The sequence below is a fragment of the Schistocerca serialis genome, chromosome 6 (genome assembly GCF_023864345.2).
Source record: "Schistocerca serialis cubense isolate TAMUIC-IGC-003099 chromosome 6, iqSchSeri2.2, whole genome shotgun sequence".
NCBI classification, from domain to species: domain Eukaryota; kingdom Metazoa; phylum Arthropoda; class Insecta; order Orthoptera; family Acrididae; genus Schistocerca; species Schistocerca serialis.
Genome location: NC_064643.1, coordinates 21,688,792 through 21,711,158, shown reverse-complemented (window position 1 = coordinate 21,711,158; position 22,367 = coordinate 21,688,792).

Below are 22,367 nucleotides of genomic sequence, written 5' to 3'. Positions count from 1 at the left end.
ATGTCACAGGAATCGTTCAAACATAGACAGTAGGAAGAGTCAGTCTTCTTGTACTTAAGTCGGCATTGTGCCTTTTGTATTTAATTCCGATGCAATTTCTGTGTTTCATCGTCAATAAGGTCACAGGGATACAGTAAACCTGAAGTGAAACATCGGAATATATAACTAGTGTCACAGGAGTGGTTCTAAACATAGACAGTAAGAAGGGTCAGACTTCTTGTACTTAAGCCGACATTGTGCCTTTTGTATTTAATTCCGATGCAATATCTGTGTTTCATCGTCAATAAGAAGGTGCAAGAGATACAGTAAACCTGAAGTGAAGCATCGGAATCTATAACTAGTGTCACAGGAATGGTTCTAAACATAGACAGTAAGAAGGGACAGTCTTCTTGTACTTAAGTCGGCATTGTGCCTTTTGTATGTAATTCCGATGCAATTTCTGTGTTTCATCGTCAATAAAAAGGTCCAAGGGATACAGTAAACCTGAAGTGAAGCATCGGAATCTATAGCTAGTGTGACAGGAAAGGTTCAAAAGCATAGACAGTAGGAAGAGTCAGTCTTCTTGTACTTATGTCGGCATTGTGCCTTTCTATTTAATTCCGATGCAATTTCTGTGTTTCATCGTCAATAAGAAAGCCGTAGGGATAGAGTAAACCTGAAGCGAAGCATCGGAATCTATAACAAGTGTCACAGGAATGGTTCAAAACAGTCAGTAAGAAGAGTCAGTCTTCTTGTACTTAGGTCGGCATTGTGCCTTTTGTATTTAATTCCGATGCAATATCTGTGTTTCACCGTCAAAAAGAAGGTCAGAGGGATACAGTAAACCTGAAGTGAAGCATCAGAATCTATAACTAGTGTCACAGGAATGGTTCAAAACATAGTCAGAAAGAAGAGTCAGTCTTCTTGTACTTAAGTCGGCACTGTGCCTTTTCTATTTAATTCCGATGCAATTTCTGTGTTTCATCGTCAATAAGAAGGTCCAAGGGATACAGTAAACCTGAAGTGAATCATCGTAATCTATAACTAGTGTCACAGGAATGGGTAAAACATAGTCGGTACGAAGAGTCAGTATTCTTGTACTTAAGTCGGCATTGTGCCTTTTGTATTTAATTCCGATGCAATTTCTGTGATTCCACGTGAATTACAAGGTCAGAGGGATAAAGTAAACCTGAAGTGAAGCACCGGAATCTGTAAGTAGTGTCACAGGAATTGTTCTAACCATAGACAGTAAGAAGGGTCAGTCTTCCTGTACTTAAGTCGGCATTGTACATTTTGAAAATAATTCCGATGCAATATCTGTGTTTCATCGTCAATAAGAAGGTGCAAGGGATACAGTAAACCTGAAGTGAAGCATCGGAATCTATAACTAGTGTCACAGGAATAGTTCAAAACATATTCAGTAAGAACAGTCAGTCTTCTTGTACTTAAGTCGGCATTGTGCCTTGTGTATTTAATTCCGATGCAATTTCTGTGTTTCATCGTCGAATAGAAGGTCAGAGGGATACAGTAAACCTTAAGTGAAGCATCGGAATCTATAACTACTATCACAGGAATGGTTCAAAACATAAACTGTAGGAAGAGTCAGTCTTCTTGTACTTAAGTCGGCATTGTGCCTTTTGTATTTAATTCCGATGCAATATCTGTGATTCATCGTCAATAAGAAGGTCCAAGGGATACAGTAACCCTGAAGTGAAGCATCGGAATCTGTAACTAGCGTCACAGGAATGGTTCAAAACATAGACAGAAAGAAGAGTCAGTCTTCTTGTACTTAAGTCGGCATTGTGCCTATAGTATTTAGTTCCGAAGCTATTTCTGCATTTCGTCGCCAATTAGAAGGTCCAAAGGATACAGTAAACCTGAAGTGAAGCATCGGAATCAATAACAAGTGTCACAGGAATGGTTCAAAACAGTCAGTAAGAAGAGTCAGTCTTCTTGTACTTAAGTCGGCATTGTGCCTATAGTATTTAATTCCGAAGCTATTTCTGCATTTCGTCGAAAATTAGAAGGTCCAAAGGATACAGTAAACCTGAAGTGAAGCATCGGAATCAATAACTAATGTCACAGGAATCGATCAAAACATAGACAGTAGGAAGTGTCAGTCTTCTTGTACTTAAGTCGGCATTGTGCGTTTTGTATTTAATTCCGATGCAATTTCTGTGTTTCATCGTCAAAAAGAAGGTCAGAGGGATACAGTAAACCTGAAGTGAAGCATCGGAATCTGTAACTAGTGTCACAGGAATGGTTCAACACATAGACAGTAGGAAAAGTCATTCTTCTTGTACTTAAGTCGGCATTGTGCCTTTTGTATTTAATTCCGATGCAATATCTGTGTTTCATCGTCAATAAGAAGGTCCAAGGGATACAGTAACCCTGAAGTGAAGCATCGGAATCTGTAACTAGCGTCACAGGAATGGTTCAAAACATAGACAGAAAGTAGAGTCAGTCTTCTTGTAATTAAGTCGGCATTGTGCCTTTTCTATTTAATTCCGTAGCAATTTCTGTGTTTCATCGTCAATAAGAGGGTCCAAGGGATACAGTAAACCTGAAATGAAGCATCGGAATCTATAACTAGTGTCACAGGAATGGTTCAAAACATAGACAGTAAAAAGAGTCAGTCTTCTTGTACTTAAGTCGGCATTGTGCCTTTTCTATTTCATTCCGATGCAATTTCTATGTTTCATCGTCAATAAGAAGGTCAGAGGGATACAGTAACCCTGAAGTGAAGCATCGGAATCAATAACTAGTGTCACAGGAATGGTTTAAATCATAGTCAGTAAGAAGAGTCAGACTTCTTGTACTTAAGTCGGCATTGTGCCTTTTCTATTTAATTCCGATGCAATATCTGTGTTTCATCGTCAATAACAAGGTCAGAGGGATACAGTAAACCTGAAGTGAGGCATCGCAATCTGTAACTAGTGTCACAGGAATGGTTCCAAACATAGTCAGTAAGAAGAATCAGTCTTCTTGTACTTCAGTCGGCATTGTGCCTTTTCTACTTAATTCCGATGCAATTTCTGTGTTTCATCGTCAATAAGAAGGTACAAGGGATACGGTAAACCTGAAGTGAATCATCGTAATCTATAACTAGTGTCACAGGAATGGTTCAAAACATAGTCAGTACGAAGAGTCAGTCTTCTTGTACTTAAGTCGGCATTGTGCCTTTTGTATTTAATTCCGATGCAATTTCTGTGTTTCATCGTCAATAAGAATGTCAGAGGGATACAGTAAACCTGAAGTGAAGCATCGGAATCTATAACTAGAGTCACAGGAAAGGTTCTAAACATAGACAGTACGAAGGGTCAGTCTTCTTGTACTTAAGCCGGCATTGTGCCTCTTGTATTTAATTCCGATGCAATATCTGTGAATCATCGTCAATACGAAGGTGCAAGGGATACAGTAAACGTGAAGTGAAGCATCGGAATCTATAACTAGTGTCACAGGAATGGTTCTAAACGTAGGCAGTAAGAAGGGTCAGTCTTCTTGTACTTAAGTCGGCATTGTGCCTTTTGTATTTCATTCCGATGCAATTTCTGTGTTTCATCGACAATAACAAGGTCAGAGGGATACAGTAAACCTGAAGTGAAGCATCGGAATCCATAACTAGTGTCACAGGAATGGTTCAAAACAGTCAGTAAGAAGAGTCAATCTTCTTGTACTTAAGTCGGCATTGTGCCTTTTGTATTTAATTCCGATGCATTTTCTGTGTTTCATCGTCAATAAGAAGGTCCAAGGGATACAGTAACCCTGAAGTGAGGCATCGGAATCTATAACTAGTGTCTCAGGAATGGTTCTAAACTTAGACAGTAAGAAGGGTCAGTCTTCTTGTACTTAAGTCGGCATTGTGCCTTTTGTATTTAATTCCGATGCAATTTCTGTGTTTCATCGTCAAAGAGTTCAGAGGGATACAGTAAACCTGAAGTGAGGCATCCGAATCTATAACTAGTGTCACAGGAATGGTTCAAAACAGTCAGTAAGAAGAGTCAATCTTCTTGTACTTAAGTCGGCATTGTGCCTTTTTTATTTAATTCCGATGCATTTTCTGTGTTTCATCGTCAATAAGATGGTCCAAGGGATACAGTAAACCTGAAGTGAAGCATCGGAATCTATAACTAGTGTCACAGGAAAGGTTCAAAACATAGACAGTAAGAAGAGTCAGTCTTCTTGTACTTACGTCGGCAATGTGCCTTATCTATTTAATTCCAATGCAATTTCTGTATTTCGTCGCCAATAAGAAAGTCCAAAGGGTTTAGTAAACCTGAAGTGAAGCATCGGAATTTATAACTAATGTCACAGGATTCGTTCAAACATAGACAGTAGGAAGAGTCAGTCTTCTTGTACTTAAGTCGGCATTGTGCCTTTTGTATTTAATTCCGATGCAATATCTGTGTTTCATCGTCAAAAAGAAGGTCAGAGGGATACAGTAAACCTGAAGTGAAGCATCAGAATCTATAACTAGTGTCACAGGAATGGTTCAAAACATAGTCAGAAAGAAGAGTCAGTCTTCTTGTACTTAAGTCGGCACTGTGCCTTTTCTATTTAATTCCGATGCAATTTCTGTGTTTCATCGTCAATAAGAAGGTCCAAGGGATACAGTAAACCTGAAGTGAATCATCGTAATCTATAACTAGTGTCACAGGAATGGGTAAAACATAGTCGGTACGAAGAGTCAGTATTCTTGTACTTAAGTCGGCATTGTGCCTTTTGTATTTAATTCCGATGCAATTTCTGTGATTCCACGTGAATTACAAGGTCAGAGGGATAAAGTAAACCTGAAGTGAAGCACCGGAATCTGTAAGTAGTGTCACAGGAATTGTTCTAACCATAGACAGTAAGAAGGGTCAGTCTTCCTGTACTTAAGTCGGCATTGTACATTTTGAAAATAATTCCGATGCAATATCTGTGTTTCATCGTCAATAAGAAGGTGCAAGAGATACAGTAAACCTGAAGTGAAGCATCGGAATCTATAACTAGTGTCACAGGAATAGTTCAAAACATATTCAGTAAGAACAGTCAGTCTTCTTGTACTTAAGTCGGCATTGTGCCTTGTGTATTTAATTCCGATGCAATTTCTGTGTTTCATCGTCGAATAGAAGGTCAGAGGGATACAGTAAACCTTAAGTGAAGCATCGGAATCTATAACTACTATCACAGGAATGGTTCAAAACATAAACTGTAGGAAGAGTCAGTCTTCTTGTACTTAAGTCGGCATTGTGCCTTTTGTATTTAATTCCGATGCAATATCTGTGATTCATCGTCAATAAGAAGGTCCAAGGGATACAGTAACCCTGAAGTGAAGCATCGGAATCTGTAACTAGCGTCACAGGAATGGTTCAAAACATAGACAGAAAGAAGAGTCAGTCTTCTTGTACTTAAGTCGGCATTGTGCCTATAGTATTTAATTCCGAAGCTATTTCTGCATTTCGTCGCCAATTAGAAGGTCCAAAGGATACAGTAAACCTGAAGTGAAGCATCGGAATCAATAACAAGTGTCACAGGAATGGTTCAAAACAGTCAGTAAGAAGAGTCAGTCTTCTTGTACTTAAGTCGGCATTGTGCCTATAGTATTTAATTCCGAAGCTATTTCTGCATTTCGTCGCCAATTAGAAGGTCCAAAGGATACAGTAAACCTGAAGTGAAGCATCGGAATCAATAACTAATGTCACAGGAATCGATCAAAACATAGACAGTAGGAAGTGTCAGTCTTCTTGTACTTAAGTCGGCATTGTGCGTTTTGTATTTAATTCCGATGCAATTTCTGTGTTTCATCGTCAAAAAGAAGGTCAGAGGGATACAGTAAACCTGAAGTGAAGCATCGGAATCTGTAACTAGTGTCACAGGAATGGTTCAACACATAGACAGTAGGAAAAGTCATTCTTCTTGTACTTAAGTCGGCATTGTGCCTTTTGTATTTAATTCCGATGCAATATCTGTGTTTCATCGTCAATAAGAAGGTCCAAGGGATACAGTAACCCTGAAGTGAAGCATCGGAATCTGTAACTAGCTTCACAGGAATGGTTCAAAACATAGACAGAAAGTAGAGTCAGTCTTCTTGTAATTAAGTCGGCATTGTGCCTTTTCTATTTAATTCCGTGGCAATTTCTGTGTTTCATCGTCAATAAGAAGGTCCAAGGGATACAGTAAACCTGAAATGAAGCATCGGAATCTATAACTAGTGTCACAGGAATGGTTCAAAACATAGACAGTAAAAAGAGTCAGTCTTCTTGTACTTAAGTCGGCATTGTGCCTTTTCTATTTCATTCCGATGCAATTTCTATGTTTCATCGTCAATAAGAAGGTCAGAGGGATACAGTAACCCTGAAGTGAAGCATCGGAATCAATAACTAGTGTCACAGGAATGGTTTAAATCATAGTCAGTAAGAAGAGTCAGACTTCTTGTACTTAAGTCGGCATTGTGCCTTTTCTATTTAATTCCGATGCAATATCTGTGTTTCATCGTCAATAACAAGGTCAGAGGGATACAGTAAACCTGAAGTGAGGCATCGCAATCTGTAACTAGTGTCACAGGAATGGTTCCAAACATAGTCAGTAAGAAGAATCAGTCTTCTTGTACTTCAGTCGGCATTGTGCCTTTTCTACTTAATTCCGATGCAATTTCTGTGTTTCATCGTCAATAAGAAGGTACAAGGGATACGGTAAACCTGAAGTGAATCATCGTAATCTATAACTAGTGTCACAGGAATGGTTCAAAACATAGTCAGTACGAAGAGTCAGTCTTCTTGTACTTAAGTCGGCATTGTGCCTTTTGTATTTAATTCCGATGCAATTTCTGTGTTTCATCGTCAATAAGAATGTCAGAGGGATACAGTAAACCTGAAGTGAAGCATCGGAATCTATAACTAGAGTCACAGGAAAGGTTCTAAACATAGACAGTACGAAGGGTCAGTCTTCTTGTACTTAAGCCGGCATTGTGCCTCTTGTATTTAATTCCGATGCAATATCTGTGAATCATCGTCAATACGAAGGTGCAAGGGATACAGTAAACGTGAAGTGAAGCATCGGAATCTATAACTAGTGTCACAGGAATGGTTCTAAACGTAGGCAGTAAGAAGGGTCAGTCTTCTTGTACTTAAGTCGGCATTGTGCCTTTTGTATTTCATTCCGATGCAATTTCTGTGTTTCATCGACAATAACAAGGTCAGAGGGATACAGTAAACCTGAAGTGAAGCATCGGAATCCATAACTAGTGTCACAGGAATGGTTCAAAACAGTCAGTAAGAAGAGTCAATCTTCTTGTACTTAAGTCGGCATTGTGCCTTTTGTATTTAATTCCGATGCATTTTCTGTGTTTCATCGTCAATAAGAAGGTCCAAGGGATACAGTAACCCTGAAGTGAGGCATCGGAATCTATAACTAGTGTCTCAGGAATGGTTCTAAACTTAGACAGTAAGAAGGGTCAGTCTTCTTGTACTTAAGTCGGCATTGTGCCTTTTGTATTTAATTCCGATGCAATTTCTGTGTTTCATCGTCAAAGAGTTCAGAGGGATACAGTAAACCTGAAGTGAGGCATCCGAATCTATAACTAGTGTCACAGGAATGGTTCAAAACAGTCAGTAAGAAGAGTCAATCTTCTTGTACTTAAGTCGGCATTGTGCCTTTTTTATTTAATTCCGATGCATTTTCTGTGTTTCATCGTCAATAAGATGGTCCAAGGGATACAGTAAACCTGAAGTGAAGCATCGGAATCTATAACTAGTGTCACAGGAAAGGTTCAAAACATAGACAGTAAGAAGAGTCAGTCTTCTTGTACTTACGTCGGCAATGTGCCTTATCTATTTAATTCCAATGCAATTTCTGTATTTCGTCGCCAATAAGAAAGTCCAAAGGGTTTAGTAAACCTGAAGTGAAGCATCGGAATTTATAACTAATGTCACAGGATTCGTTCAAACATAGACAGTAGGAAGAGTCAGTCTTCTTGTACTTAAGTCGGCATTGTGCCTTTTGTATTTAATTCCGATGCAATTTCTGTGTTTCATCGTCAATAAGAAGGTCACAGGGATACAGTAAACCTGAAGTGAAACATCGGAATATATAACTAGTGTCACAGGAATGGTTCTAAACATAAACAGTAAGAAGGGTCAGTCTTCTTGTACTGAAGTCGGCATTGTGCCTTTTGTATTTAATTCCGATGCAGTTTCTGTGTTTCATCGTCAATAACAAGGTCAGAGGGATACAGTAAACCTGAAGTGAAGCATCGGAATCTATATCTAGTGTCACAGCAATGGTTCAAAACAGTCAGTAAGAAGAGTCAATCTTATTGTACTTAAGTCGGCATTGTGCCTTTTGTATTTAATTCCGATGCATTTTCTGTGTTTCATCGTCAATAAGGAGATCCAAGGGATACAGTAAACCTGAAGTGAGGCATCGGAATCTATAACTAGTGTCTCAGGAATGGTTCTAAACATAGACAGTAAGAAGGGTAAGTCTTCTTGTACTTAAGTCGGCATTGTGCCTTTTGTATTTAATTCCGATGCAATTTCTGTGTTTCATCGTCAAAGAGTTTAGAGGGATACAGTAAACCTGAAGTGAAGCATCGGAATCTATAACTAGTGTCACAGGAATGGTTCAAAACAGTCAGTAAGAAGAGTCAATCTTCTTGTATTTAAGTCGGCATTGTGCCTTTTGTATTTAATTCCGATGCATTTTCTGTGTTTCATCGTCAATAAGATGGTCCAAGGGATACAGTAAACCTGAATTGAAGCATCGGAATCTATGACTAGTGTCACAGGAAAGGTTCAAAACATAGACAGTAAGAAGAGTCAGTCTTCTTGTACTTACGTCGGCAATGTGCCTTATCTATTTAATTCCAATGCAATTTCAGTATTTCGTCGCCAATAAGAAAGACCAAAGGGTTTAGTAAACGTGAAGTGAAGCATCGGAATTTATAACTAATGTTACAGGAATCGTTCAAACATAGACAGTAGGAAGAGTCAGTCTTCTTGTACTTAAGTCGGCATTGTGCCTTTTGTATTCAATTCCGATGCAATTTCTGTGTTTCGTCGTCAATAAGAAGGTCAGAGGGATACAGTAAACCTGAAGTGAAGCATCGGAATATATAACTAGTGTCACAGGAATGGTTGTAAACATAGACAGTAAGAACGGTCAGTCTTCTTGTACTTAAGCCGGCATTGTGCCTTTTGTATTTAATTCCGATGAAATATCTGTGTTTCATCGTCAATAAGAAGGTGCAAGGGATACAGTAAACCTGAAGTGAAGCATCGGAATCTATAACTAGTGTCACAGGAATGGTTCTAAACATAGACTGTAAGAAGGGTCAGTCTTCTTTTACATAAGTCGCCCTTGTGCCTTTTGTATTTAATTCCGAAGCTATTTCTGCATTTCGTCGCCAATTAGAAGGTCCAAGGGATACAGTAAACCTGAAGTGACGCATCGGAATCTATAACTAGTGTCACAGGAATGGTTCAAAACATAGACAGTAAGAAGAGTCAGTCTTCTTGTCCAAAAGTCATCATTGTGCCTTTTCTATTTAATTCCGATGCAATTTCTGTGTTTCATCGTTAATAATAAGGTCCAGGGGATACAGTAAACCTGAAGTGAATCATCGTAATCTATAACTAGTGTCACAAGAATGGTTCGAAACATAGTCACTACGAAGAGTCAGTTATATTGTACTTACGTCGGCATTGTGGCTTTTGTATTTAATTGCGATGCAATTTCTGTGTTTCATCGTCAATAAGAAGGTCAGAGGGATACAGTAAACCTTAAGTGAAGCATCGGAATCAGTAACTAGTGTCACAGGAATGGTTCAAAACATAGACAGTAGGAAGAGTCAGTCTTCTTGTACTTAAGTCGGCATTGTGCCATTTGCATTTAATTCCGATGCAATATCTGTGTTTCATCGTGAATAAGAAGGTCCAAGGGATACAGTAACCCTGAAGTGAAGCATCGGAATCTGTAACTAGCGTCACAGGAATGGTTCAAAACATAGACAAAAAGAAAAGTCAGTCTTCTTGTACTTAAGTCGGCATTGTGCCTTTTCTATTTAATTGCGATGCAATTTCTGTGTTTCATCGTCAATAAGAAGGTCAGAGGGATGCAGTAAACCTGAAGTGAAGCATCAGAATCTATAACTAGTGTCACAGGAATGGTTCAAAACATAGTCAGAAAGAAGAGTCAGTCTTCTTGTACTTAAGTCGGCATTGTGCCTTTTCTATTTAATTCCGATGCAATATCTGTGTTTCATCGTCAATACGAATGTCAGAGGGATACAGTAAACCTGAAGTGAGGCATCGGAATCTATAACTAGTGTCACAGGAATGGATCCAAACATAGTCAGTAAGAAGAGTCAGTCTTCATGGACTTAAGTCAGCACTGTGCCTTTTCTATTTAATTCCGATGCAATTTCTGTGTTTCATCGTCAATAAGAAGGTCCAAGGGAAACAGTAAACCTGAAGTGAATCATCGTAATCTATAACTAGTGTCACAGGAATGGTTAAAACATAGTCGGTACGAAGAGTCACTCTTCTTGTACTTAAGTCGGCATTGTGCCTTTTGTATTTAATTCCGATGCAATTTCTGTGATTCAACGTCAATTACAAGGTCAGAGGGATAAAGTAAACCTGATGTGAAGCATCGGAATCTGTAACTAGTGTCACAGGAATCGTTCTAAACATAGACAGTAAGAAGGGTCAGTCTTCCTGTACTTAAGTCGGCATTGTGCATTTTGTAAATAATTCCGATGCAATATCTGTGTTTCATCGTCAATAAGAAGGTGCAAGGGATACAGTAAACCTGAAGTGAAGCATCGGAATCTATAACTAGTGTCCCAGGAATGGTTCAAAACATTGTCTGTAAGAAGAGTGAGTCTTCTTGTTCTTAAGTGGGCATTGTGCCTTTTCTATTTACTTCCGATGCAATTTCTGTGTTTCATCGTCAATAAGAAGGTCAGAGGGATACAGTAAACCTGAAGTGAGGCATCGGAATCTATAACTAGTGTCACAGGAATGGTTCTAAACATAGACAGTAAGAAGAGTGAGTCTTCTTGTACTTAAGTCGGCATTGTGCCTTTTCTATTAAATTCCGATGCAATATCTGTGTTTCATCGTCAATAAGAAGGTCCAAGGGATACAGTAAACCTGAAGTAAAGCATCGGAATCTATTACTAATGTCACAGGAATGGTTCAAAACATCGACAGTAAGAAGAGTCAGTCTTCTTGTACTTAAGTCGGCACTGTGCCTTTTCTATTGAATTCCGATGCAATTTCTGTGTTTCATCGTCAATAAGAAGGTCCAAGGGATACAGTAAACCTGAAGTAAAGCATCGGAATCTATTACTAATGTCACAGGAATGGTTCAAAACATAGTCAGTAGGAAGAGTGAGTCTTCTTGTACTTAAGTCGGCATTGTGCCTTTTCCATTTACTTCCGATGCAATTTCTGTGTTTCATCGTCAATAAGAAGGCCAGAGGGATACAGTAAACCTGAAGTGAAGCATCGGAATCTATAACTAGTATAACAGGAATGGTTCAAAACATAGTCAGTAAGAAGAATCAGTCATCTTGTACTTAAGTCGGCATTGTGCCTTTTCTATTTAATTCCGATGCAATTACTGTGTTTCATCGTCAATACGACGGTCCAAGGGATACTGTAAACCTGAAGTGAATCATCGTAATCTATTACTAGTGTCACATTAATGGTTCAAAACATAGTCAGTACGGTGAGTCAGTCTTCTTGTACTTATGTCGGCATTGTGCCTTTTGTATTCAATTCCGATGCAATTTCTCTGTTTCATCGTCAATAAGAAGGTCAGAGGGATACAGTAACCCTGAAGTGAAGCATCGGAATCTATAAGAAGTGCCACAGAAATGGTTCTAAACATAGACAGTAAGAAGGGTCAGTCTTCTTGTACCTAAGTCGGCATTTTGCTTTTTGTATTTAATTCCGATGCAATATCTGTGTTTCACCGTCAATAAGAAGGTGCAAGGGATACATTAAACCTGAAGTGAAGCATCGGAATCTATAACTAGTGTCACAGGAATGGTTCAAAACATAGTCAGCAAGAGGAGTCAGTCTTCTTGCGCTTATGTCGGCATTGTTCCGTTTCAGTTTAATTCCAATGCAATATCTGTGTTTCATCGTCAATAAGAAGGTCAGAGGGATACAGTAAACCTGAAGTGAAGCCTCGGAATCTATAACACGTGTCACGGGAATGGTTCAAAGCAGTCAGTAAGAAGAGTCAGTCAACTTGTACTTAAGTCGGCATTGTGCATTTTGTATTTAATTCCGAAGCTATTTCTGCATTTCGTCGCCAATTAGAAGGTTTAAAGGATACAGTAAACCTGAAGTGAAGCATCGGAATGAATAACTAATGTCACAGGAATCGTTCAAAACATAGACAGTAGGAAGAGTCAGTCTTCTTGTACTTAAGTCGGCATTCTGCCTTTTGTATTTAATTCCGATGCAATATCTGTGTTTCATCGCCAATAAGAAGGCCAGAGGGATACAGTAAACCAGAAGTGAAGCATCGGAATCTATTACTAGTGTCACAGGAATGGTTCTAAACATAGACAGTAAGAAGAGTGAGTCTTCTTGTACTTAAGTCGGCATTGTGCCTTTTCTATTAAATTTCGATGCAATATCTGTGTTTCATCGTCAATAAGAAGGTCCAAGGGATACAGTAAACCTGAAGTAAAGCATCGGAATCTATTACTAATGTCACAGGAATGGTTCAAAACATCGACAGTAAGAAGAGTCAGTCTTCTTGTACTTAAGTCGGTATTGTGCCTTTTCTATTAAATTCCGATGCAATTTCTGTGTTTCATCGTCAATAAGAAGGTCCAAGGGATACAGTAAACCTGAAGTAAAGCATCGGAATCTATTACTAATATCACAGGAATGGTTCAAAACATAGTCAGTAGGAAGAGTGAGTCTTCTTGTACTTATGTCGGCATTGTGCCTTTTCTATTTAATTCCGTTGCAATTACTGTGTTTCATCGTCAATACGACGGTCCAAGGGATACTGTAAACCTGAAGTGAATCATCGTAATCTATTACTAGTGTCACATTAATGGTTCAAGACATAGTCAGTACGGAGAGTCAGTCTTCTTGTAATTATGTCGGCATTGTGCCTTTTGTATTCAATTCCGATGCAATTTCTCTGTTTCATCGTCAATAAGAAGGTCAGAGGGATACAGTAACCCTGAAGTGAAGCATCGGAATCTATAAGAAGTGTCACAGAAATGGTTCTAAACATAGACAGTAAGAAGGGTCAGTCTTCTTGTACTTAAGTCGGCATTTTGCTTTTTGTATTTAATTCCGATGCAATATCTGTGTTTCATCGTCAATAAGAAGGCGCAAGGGATACAGTAAACCTGAAGTGGAGCATCGGAATCCATAACTAGTGTCACAGGTATGGTTCTAATCATAGACAGTACGAAGGGTCAGTCTTCTTGTACTTAAGTCGGCATTGTGCGTTATCTATTTAATTCCAATGCAATTTCTGTATTTCGTCGCCAATAAGAAAGTCCAAAGGATATAGTAAACCTGAAGTGAAGCATCGGAATCAATAACTAATGTCACAGGAATGGTTCAAAACATAGTCAGTAGGAAGAGTGAGTCTTCTTGTACTTAAGTCGGCATTGTGCTTTTTCTATTTAATTCCGATGCATTTTCTGTGTTTCATCGTCAATAAGGAGATCCAAGGGATACAGTAAACCTGAAGTGAGGCATCGGAATCTATAACTAGTGTCTCAGGAATGGTTCTAAACATAGACAGTAAGAAGGGTAAGTCTTCTTGTACTTAAGTCGGCATTGTGCCTTTTGTATTTAATTCCGATGCAATTTCTGTGTTTCATCGTCAAAGAGTTTAGAGGGCTACAGTAAACCTGAAGTGAAGCATCGGAATCAATAACTAGTGTCACAGGAATGGTTCAAAACAGTCAGTAAGAAGAGTCAATCTTCTTGTATTTAAGTCGGCATTGTGCCTTTTGTATTTAATTCCGATGCATTTTCTGTGTTTCATCGTCAATAAGATGGTCCAAGGGATACAGTAAACCTGAATTGAAGCATCGGAATCTATAACTAGTGTCACAGGAAAGGTTTAAAACATAGACAGTAAGAAGAGTCAGTCTTCTTGTACTTACGTCGGCAATGTGCCTTATCTATTTAGTTCCAATGCAATTTCAGTATTTCGTCGCCAATAAGAAAGACCAAAGGGTTTAGTAAACCTGAAGTGAAGCATCGGAATTTATAACTAATGTTACAGGAATCGTTCAAACATAGACAGTAGGAAGAGTCAGTCTTCTTGTACTTATGTCGGCATTGTGCCTTTTGTTTTTAATTCCGATGCAATATCTGTGTTTCACCGTCAATAAGAAGGTGCAAGGGATACAGTAAACCTGAAGTGAAGCATCGGAATCTATAACTAGTGTCACAGGAATGGTTCCAAACATTGTCAGTAAGAAAAGTGAGTCTTCTTGTTCTTAAGTCGGCATTGTGCCTTTTCTATTTACTTCCGATGCAATTTCTGTGTTTCATCGTCAATAAGAAGGTCAGAGGGATACAGAAAACCTGAAGTGAGGCATCGGAATCTATAACTAGTGTCACAGGAATGGTTCTAAACATAGACAGTAAGAAGAGTGAGTCTTCTTGTACTTAAGTCGGCATTGTGCCTTTTCTATTAAATTCCGATGCAATATCTGTGTTTCATCGTCAATAAGAAGGTCCAAGGGATACAGTAAACCTGAAGTAAAGCATCGGAATCTATTACTAATGTCACAGGAATGGTTCAAAACATCGACAGTAAGAAGAGTCAGTCTTCTTGTACTTAAGTCGGCATTGTGCCTTTTCTATTAAATTCCGATGCAATTTCTGTGTTTCATCGTCAATAAGAAGGTCCAAGGGATACAGTAAACCTGAAGTAAAGCATCGGAATCTATTACTAATGTCACAGGAATGGTTCAAAACATCGACAGTAAGAAGAGTCAGTCTTCTTGTACTTAAGTCGGCATTGTGCCTTTTCTATTAAATTCCGATGCAATTTCTCTGTTTCATCGTCAATAAGAAGGTCAGAGGGATACAGTAACCCTGAAGTGAAGCATCGGAATCTATAAGAAGTGTCACAGAAATAGTTCTAAACATAGACAGTAAGAAGGGTCAGTCTTCTTGTACTTAAGTCGGCATTTTGCTTTTTGTATTTAATTCCGATGCAATATCTGTGTTTCACCGTCAATAAGAAGGTGCAAGGGATACAGTAAACCTGAAGTGAAGCATCGGAATCTATAACTAGTGTCACAGGAATGGTTCAAAACATAGTCAGCAAGAGGAGTCAGTCTTCGTGCGCTTATGTCGGCATTGTTCCGTTTCAGTTTAATTCCAATGCAATATCTGTGTTTCATCGTCAATAAGAAGGTCAGAGGGATACAGTAAACCTGAGGTGAAGCCTCGGAATCTATAACACGTGTCACGGGAATGGTTCAAAACAGTCAGGAAGAATAGTCAGTCAACTTGTACTTAAGTCGGCATTGTGCATTTTGTATTTAATTCCGAAGTTATTTCTGCATTTCGTCGCCAATTAGAAGGTCCAAAGGATACAGTAAACCTGAAGTGAAGCATCGGAATCAATAACTAATGTCACAGGAATCGTTCAAAACATAGACAGTAGGAAGAGTCAGTCTTCTTGTACTTAAGTCGGCATTCTGCCTTTTGTATTTAATTCCGATGCAATATCTGTGTTTCATCGCCAATAAGAAGGCCAGAGGGATACAGTAAACCAGAAGTGAAGCATCGGAATCTATTACTAGTGTCACAGGAATGGTTCTAAACATAGACAGTAAGAAGAGTGAGTCTTCTTGTACTTAAGTCGGCATTGTGCCTTTTCTATTAAATTTCGATGCAATATCTGTGTTTCATCGTCAATAAGAAGGTCCAAGGGATACAGTAAACCTGAAGTAAAGCATCGGAATCTATTACTAATGTCACAGGAATGGTTCAAAACATCGACAGTAAGAAGAGTCAGTCTTCTTGTACTTAAGTCGGTATTGTGCCTTTTCTATTAAATTCCGATGCAATTTCTGTGTTTCATCGTCAATAAGAAGGTCCAAGGGATACAGTAAACCTGAAGTAAAGCATCGGAATCTATTACTAATATCACAGGAATGGTTCAAAACATAGTCAGTAGGAAGAGTGAGTCTTCTTGTACTTAAGTCGGCATTGTGCCTTTTCTATTTAATTCCGTTGCAATTACTGTGTTTCATCGTCAATACGACGGTCCAAGGGATACTGTAAACCTGAAGTGAATCATCGTAATCTATTACTAGTGTCACATTAATGGTTCAAGACATAGTCAGTACGGAGAGTCAGTCTTCTTGTAATTATGTCGGCATTGTGCCTTTTGTATTCAATTCCGATGCAATTTCTCTGTTTCATCGTCAATAAGAAGGTCAGAGGGATACAGTAACCCTGAAGTGAAGCATCGGAATCTATAAGAAGTGTCACAGAAATGGTTCTAAACATAGACAGTAAGAAGGGTCAGTCTTCTTGTACTTAAGTCGGCATTTTGCTTTTTGTATTTAATTCCGATGCAATATCTGTGTTTCATCGTCAATAAGAAGGCGCAAGGGATACAGTAAACCTGAAGTGGAGCATCGGAATCCATAACTAGTGTCACAGGTATGGTTCTAATCATAGACAGTACGAAGGGTCAGTCTTCTTGTACTTAAGTCGGCATTGTGCGTTATCTATTTAATTCCAATGCAATTTCTGTATTTCGTCGCCAATAAGAAAGTCCAAAGGATATAGTAAACCTGAAGTGAAGCATCGGAATCAATAACTAATGTCACAGGAATGGTTCAAAACATAGTCAGTAGGAAGAGTGAGTCTTCTTGTACTTAAGTCGGCATTGTGCTTTTTCTATTTAATTCCGATGCATTTTCTGTGTTTCATCGTCAATAAGGAGATCCAAGGGATACAGTAAACCTGAAGTGAGGCATCGGAATCTATAACTAGTGTCTCAGGAATGGTTCTAAACATAGACAGTAAGAAGGGTAAGTCTTCTTGTACTTAAGTCGGCATTGTGCCTTTTGTATTTAATTCCGATGCAATTTCTGTGTTTCATCGTCAAAGAGTTTAGAGGGCTACAGTAAACCTGAAGTGAAGCATCGGAATCAATAACTAGTGTCACAGGAATGGTTCAAAACAGTCAGTAAGAAGAGTCAATCTTCTTGTATTTAAGTCGGCATTGTGCCTTTTGTATTTAATTCCGATGCATTTTCTGTGTTTCATCGTCAATACGATGGTCCAAGGGATACAGTAAACCTGAATTGAAGCATCGGAATCTATAACTAGTGTCACAGGAAAGGTTTAAAGCATAGACAGTAAGAAGAGTCAGTCTTCTTGTACTTACGTCGGCAATGTGCCTTATCTATTTAATTCCAATGCAATTTCAGTATTTCGTCGCCAATAAGAAAGACCAAAGGGTTTAGTAAACCTGAAGTGAAGCATCGGAATTTATAACTAATGTTACAGGAATCGTTCAAACATAGACAGTAGGAAGAGTCAGTCTTCTTGTACTTATGTCGGCATTGTGCCTTTTGTTTTTAATTCCGATGCAATATCTGTGTTTCACCGTCAATAAGAAGGTGCAAGGGATACAGTAAACCTGAAGTGAAGCATCGGAATCTATAACTAGTGTCACAGGACTGGTTCCAAACATTGTCAGTAAGAAAAGTGAGTCTTCTTGTTCTTAAGTCGGCATTGTGCCTTTTCTATTTACTTCCGATGCAATTTCTGTGTTTCATCGTCAATAAGAAGGTCAGAGGGATACAGAAAACCTGAAGTGAGGCATCGGAATCTATAACTAGTGTCACAGGAATGGTTCTAAACATAGACAGTAAGAAGAGTGAGTCTTCTTGTACTTAAGTCGGCATTGTGCCTTTTCTATTAAATTCCGATGCAATATCTGTGTTTCATCGTCAATAAGAAGGTCCAAGGGATACAGTAAACCTGAAGTAAAGCATCGGAATCTATTACTAATGTCACAGGAATGGTTCAAAACATCGACAGTAAGAAGAGTCAGTCTTCTTGTACTTAAGTCGGCATTGTGCCTTTTCTATTAAATTCCGATGCAATTTCTGTGTTTCATCGTCAATAAGAAGGTCCAAGGGATACAGTAAACCTGAAGTAAAGCATCGGAATCTATTACTAATGTCACAGGAATGGTTCAAAACATCGACAGTAAGAAGAGTCAGTCTTCTTGTACTTAAGTCGGCATTGTGCCTTTTCTATTAAATTCCGATGCAATTTCTCTGTTTCATCGTCAATAAGAAGGTCAGAGGGATACAGTAACCCTGAAGTGAAGCATCGGAATCTATAAGAAGTGTCACAGAAATAGTTCTAAACATAGACAGTAAGAAGGGTCAGTCTTCTTGTACTTAAGTCGGCATTTTGCTTTTTGTATTTAATTCCGATGCAATATCTGTGTTTCACCGTCAATAAGAAGGTGCAAGGGATACAGTAAACCTGAAGTGAAGCATCGGAATCTATAAATAGTGTCACAGGAATGGTTCAAAACATAGTCAGCAAGAGGAGTCAGTCTTCGTGCGCTTATGTCGGCATTGTTCCGTTTCAGTTTAATTCCAATGCAATATCTGTGTTTCATCGTCAATAAGAAGGTCAGAGGGATACAGTAAACCTGAGGTGAAGCCTCGGAATCTATAACACGTGTCACGGGAATGGTTCAAAACAGTCAGGAAGAATAGTCAGTCAACTTGTACTTAAGTCGGCATTGTGCATTTTGTATTTAATTCCGAAGTTATTTCTGCATTTCGTCGCCAATTAGAAGGTCCAAAGGATACAGTAAACCTGAAGTGAAGCATCGGAATCAATAACTAATGTCACAGGAATCGTTCAAAACATAGACAGTAGGAAGAGTCAGTCTTCTTGTACTTAAGTCGGCATTGTGCCTTTTGTATTTAATTCCGATGCAATATCTGTGTTTCATCGCCAATAAGAAGGCCAGAGGGATACAGTAAACCAGAAGTGAAGCATCGGAATCTATAACTAGTGTCACAGGAATGGTTAAAAACATTGTCAGTAAGAAGAGTGAGTCTTCTTGTACTTAAGTCGGCATTGTGCCTTTTCTATTTACTTCCGATGCAATTTCTGTGTTTCATCGTCAATAAGAAGGTCAGAGGGATACAGTAAACCTGAAGTGAGGCATCGGAATCTATAACTAGTGTCACAGGAATGGTTCAAAACATAGTCAGTAAGAAGAATCAGTCATCTTGTACTTAAATCGGAATTGTGCCTTTTCTATTTAATTCCGATGCAATTACTGTGTTTCATCGTCTATACGACGGTCCAAGGGATACTGTAAACCTGAAGTGAATCATCGTAATCTATTACTAGTGTCACATTAATGGTTCAAAACATAGTCAGTACGGAGAGTCAGTCTTCTTGTACTTATGTCGGGATTGTTCCTTTTGTATTCAATTCCGATGCAATTTCTCTGTTTCATCGTCAATAAGAAGGTCAGAGGGATACAGTAACCCTGAAGTGAAGCATCGGAATCTATAAGAAGTGTCACAGAAATGGTTCTAAACATAGACAGTAAGAAGGGTCAGTCTTCTTGTACTTAAGTCGGCATTTTGCTTTTTGTATTTAATTCCGATGCAATATCTGTGTTTCACCGTCAATAAGAAGGTGCAAGGGATACAGTAAACCTGAAGTGAAGCATCGGAATCTATAACTAGTGTCACAGGAATGGTTCAAAACATAGTCAGCAAGAGGAGTCAGTCTTCTTGCGCTTATGTCGGCATTGTTCCGTTTCAGTTTAATTCCAATGCAATATCTGTGTTTCATCGTCAATAAGAAGGTCAGAGGGATACAGTAAACCTGAGGTGAAGCCTCGGAATCTATAACACGTGTCACGGGAATGGTTCAAAAGAGTCAGGAAGAATAGTCAGTCAACTTGTACTTAAGTCGGCATTGTGCATTTTGTATTTAATTCCGAAGCTATTTCTGCATTTCGTCGCCAATTAGAAGGTCCAAAGGATACAGTAAACCTGAAGTGAAGCATCGGAATCAATAACTAATGTCACAGGAATCGTTCAAAACATAGACAGTAGGAAGAGTCAGTCTTCTTGTACTTAAGTCGGCATTGTGCCTTTTGTATTTAATTCCGATGCAATATCTGTGTTTCATCGCCAATAAGAAGGCCAGAGGGATACAGTAAACCAGAAGTGAAGCATCGGAATCTATAACTAGTGTCACAGTAATGGTTCAAAACATTGTCAGTAAGAAGAGTGAGTCTTCTTGTACTTAAGTCGGCATTGTGCCTTTTCTATTTACTTCCGATGCAATTTCTGTGTTTCATCGTCAATAAGAAGGTCAGAGGGATACAGTAAACCTGAAGTGAGGCATCGGAATCTATAACTAGTGTCACAGGAATGGTTCAAAACATAGTCAGTAAGAAGAATCAGTCATCTTGTACTTAAGTCGGCATTGTGCCTTTTCTATTTAATTCCGATGCAATTACTGTGTTTCATCGTCAATACGACGGTCCAAGGGATACTGTAAACCTGAAGTGAATCATCGTAATCTATTACTAGTGTCACATTAATGGTTCAAAACATAGTCAGTACGGAGAGTCAGTCTTCTTGTACTTATGTCGGCATTGTTCCGTTTCAGTTTAATTCCAATGCAATTTCTGTGTTTCATCGTCAATAAGAAGGTCAGAGGGATACAGTAAACCTGAAGTGAAGCCTCGGAATCTATATCTAGTGTCACAGCAATGGTTCAAAACAGTCAGTAAGAAGAGTCAATCTTCTTGTACTTAAGTCGGCATTGTGCCTTTTGTATTTAATTCCGATGCATTTTCTGTGTTTCATCGTCAATAAGGAGATCCAAGGGATACAGTAAACCTGAAGTGAGGCATCGGAATCTATAACTAGTGTCACTGGAATGGTTCAAAACATAGTCAGTAAGAAGAGTCAGTCTTCTTGTACTTAAGTCGGCATTGTGCCTTTTGTATTTAATTCCGATGCAATTTCTGTGTTTCATCGTCAATAACAAGGTCAGAGGGACACAGTAAACCTGAAGTGACGCATCGGAATCTATATCTAGTGTCACAGCAATGGTTCAAAACAGTCAGTAAGAAGAGTCAATCTTCTTGTACTTAAGTCGGCATTGTGCCTTTTGTATTTAATTCCGATGCATTTTCTGTGTTTCATCGTCAATAAGGAGATCCAAGGGATACAGTAAACCTGAAGTGAGGCATCGGAATCTATAACTAGTGTCTCAGGAATGGTTCTAAACATAGACAGTAAGAAGGGTAAGTCTTCTTGTACTTAAGTCGGCATTGTGCCTTTTGTATTTAATTCCGATGCAATTTCTGTGTTTCGTCGTCAATAAGAAGGTCAGAGGGATACAGTAAACCTGAAGTGAAGCATCGGAATCTATAACTAGTGTCACAGGAATGGTTCTAAACATAGACTGTAAGAAGGGTCAGTCTTCTTTTACATAAGTCGGCCTTGGGCCTTTTGTATTTAATTCCGTAGCTATTTCTGCATTTCGTCGCCAATTAGAAGGTCCAAGGGATACAGTAAACCTGAAGTGACGCATCGGAATCTATAACTAGTGTCACAGGAATGGTTCAAAGCATAGACAGTAAGAAGAGTCAGTCTTCTTGTCCAAAAGTCGGCATTTTGCCTTTTCTATTTAATTCCGATGCAATTTCTGTGTTTCATCGTCAATAATAAGGTCCAGGGGATACAGTAAACCTGAAGTGAATCATCGTAATCTATAACTAGTGTCACAAGAATGGTTCGAAACATAGTCACTACGTAGAGTCAGTTTTATTGTACTTACGTCGGCATTGTGGCTTTTGTATTTAATTGCGATGCAATTTCTGTGTTTCATCGTCAATAAGAAGGTCAGAGGGATACAGTAAACCTTAAGTGAAGCATCGGATTCAGTAACTAGTGTCACAGGAATGATTCAAAACATAGACAGTAGGAAGAGTCAGTCTTCTTGTACTTAAGTCGGCATTGTGCCATTTGCATTTAATTCCGATGCAGTATCTGTGTTTCATCGTGAATAAGAAGGTCCAAGGGATACAGTAACCCTGAAGTGAAGCATCGGAATCTGTAACTAGCGTCACAGGAATGGTTCAAAACATAGACAGAAAGAAAAGTCAGTCTTCTTGTACTTAAGTCGGCATTGTGCCTTTTCTATTTTATTGCGATGCAATTTCTGTGTTTCATCGTCAATAAGAAGGTCAGAGGGATACAGTAAACCTGAAGTGAAGCATCAGAATCTATAACTAGTGTCACAGGAATGGTTCAAAACATAGACAGAAAGAAGAGTCAGTCTTCTTGTACTTAAGTCGGCATT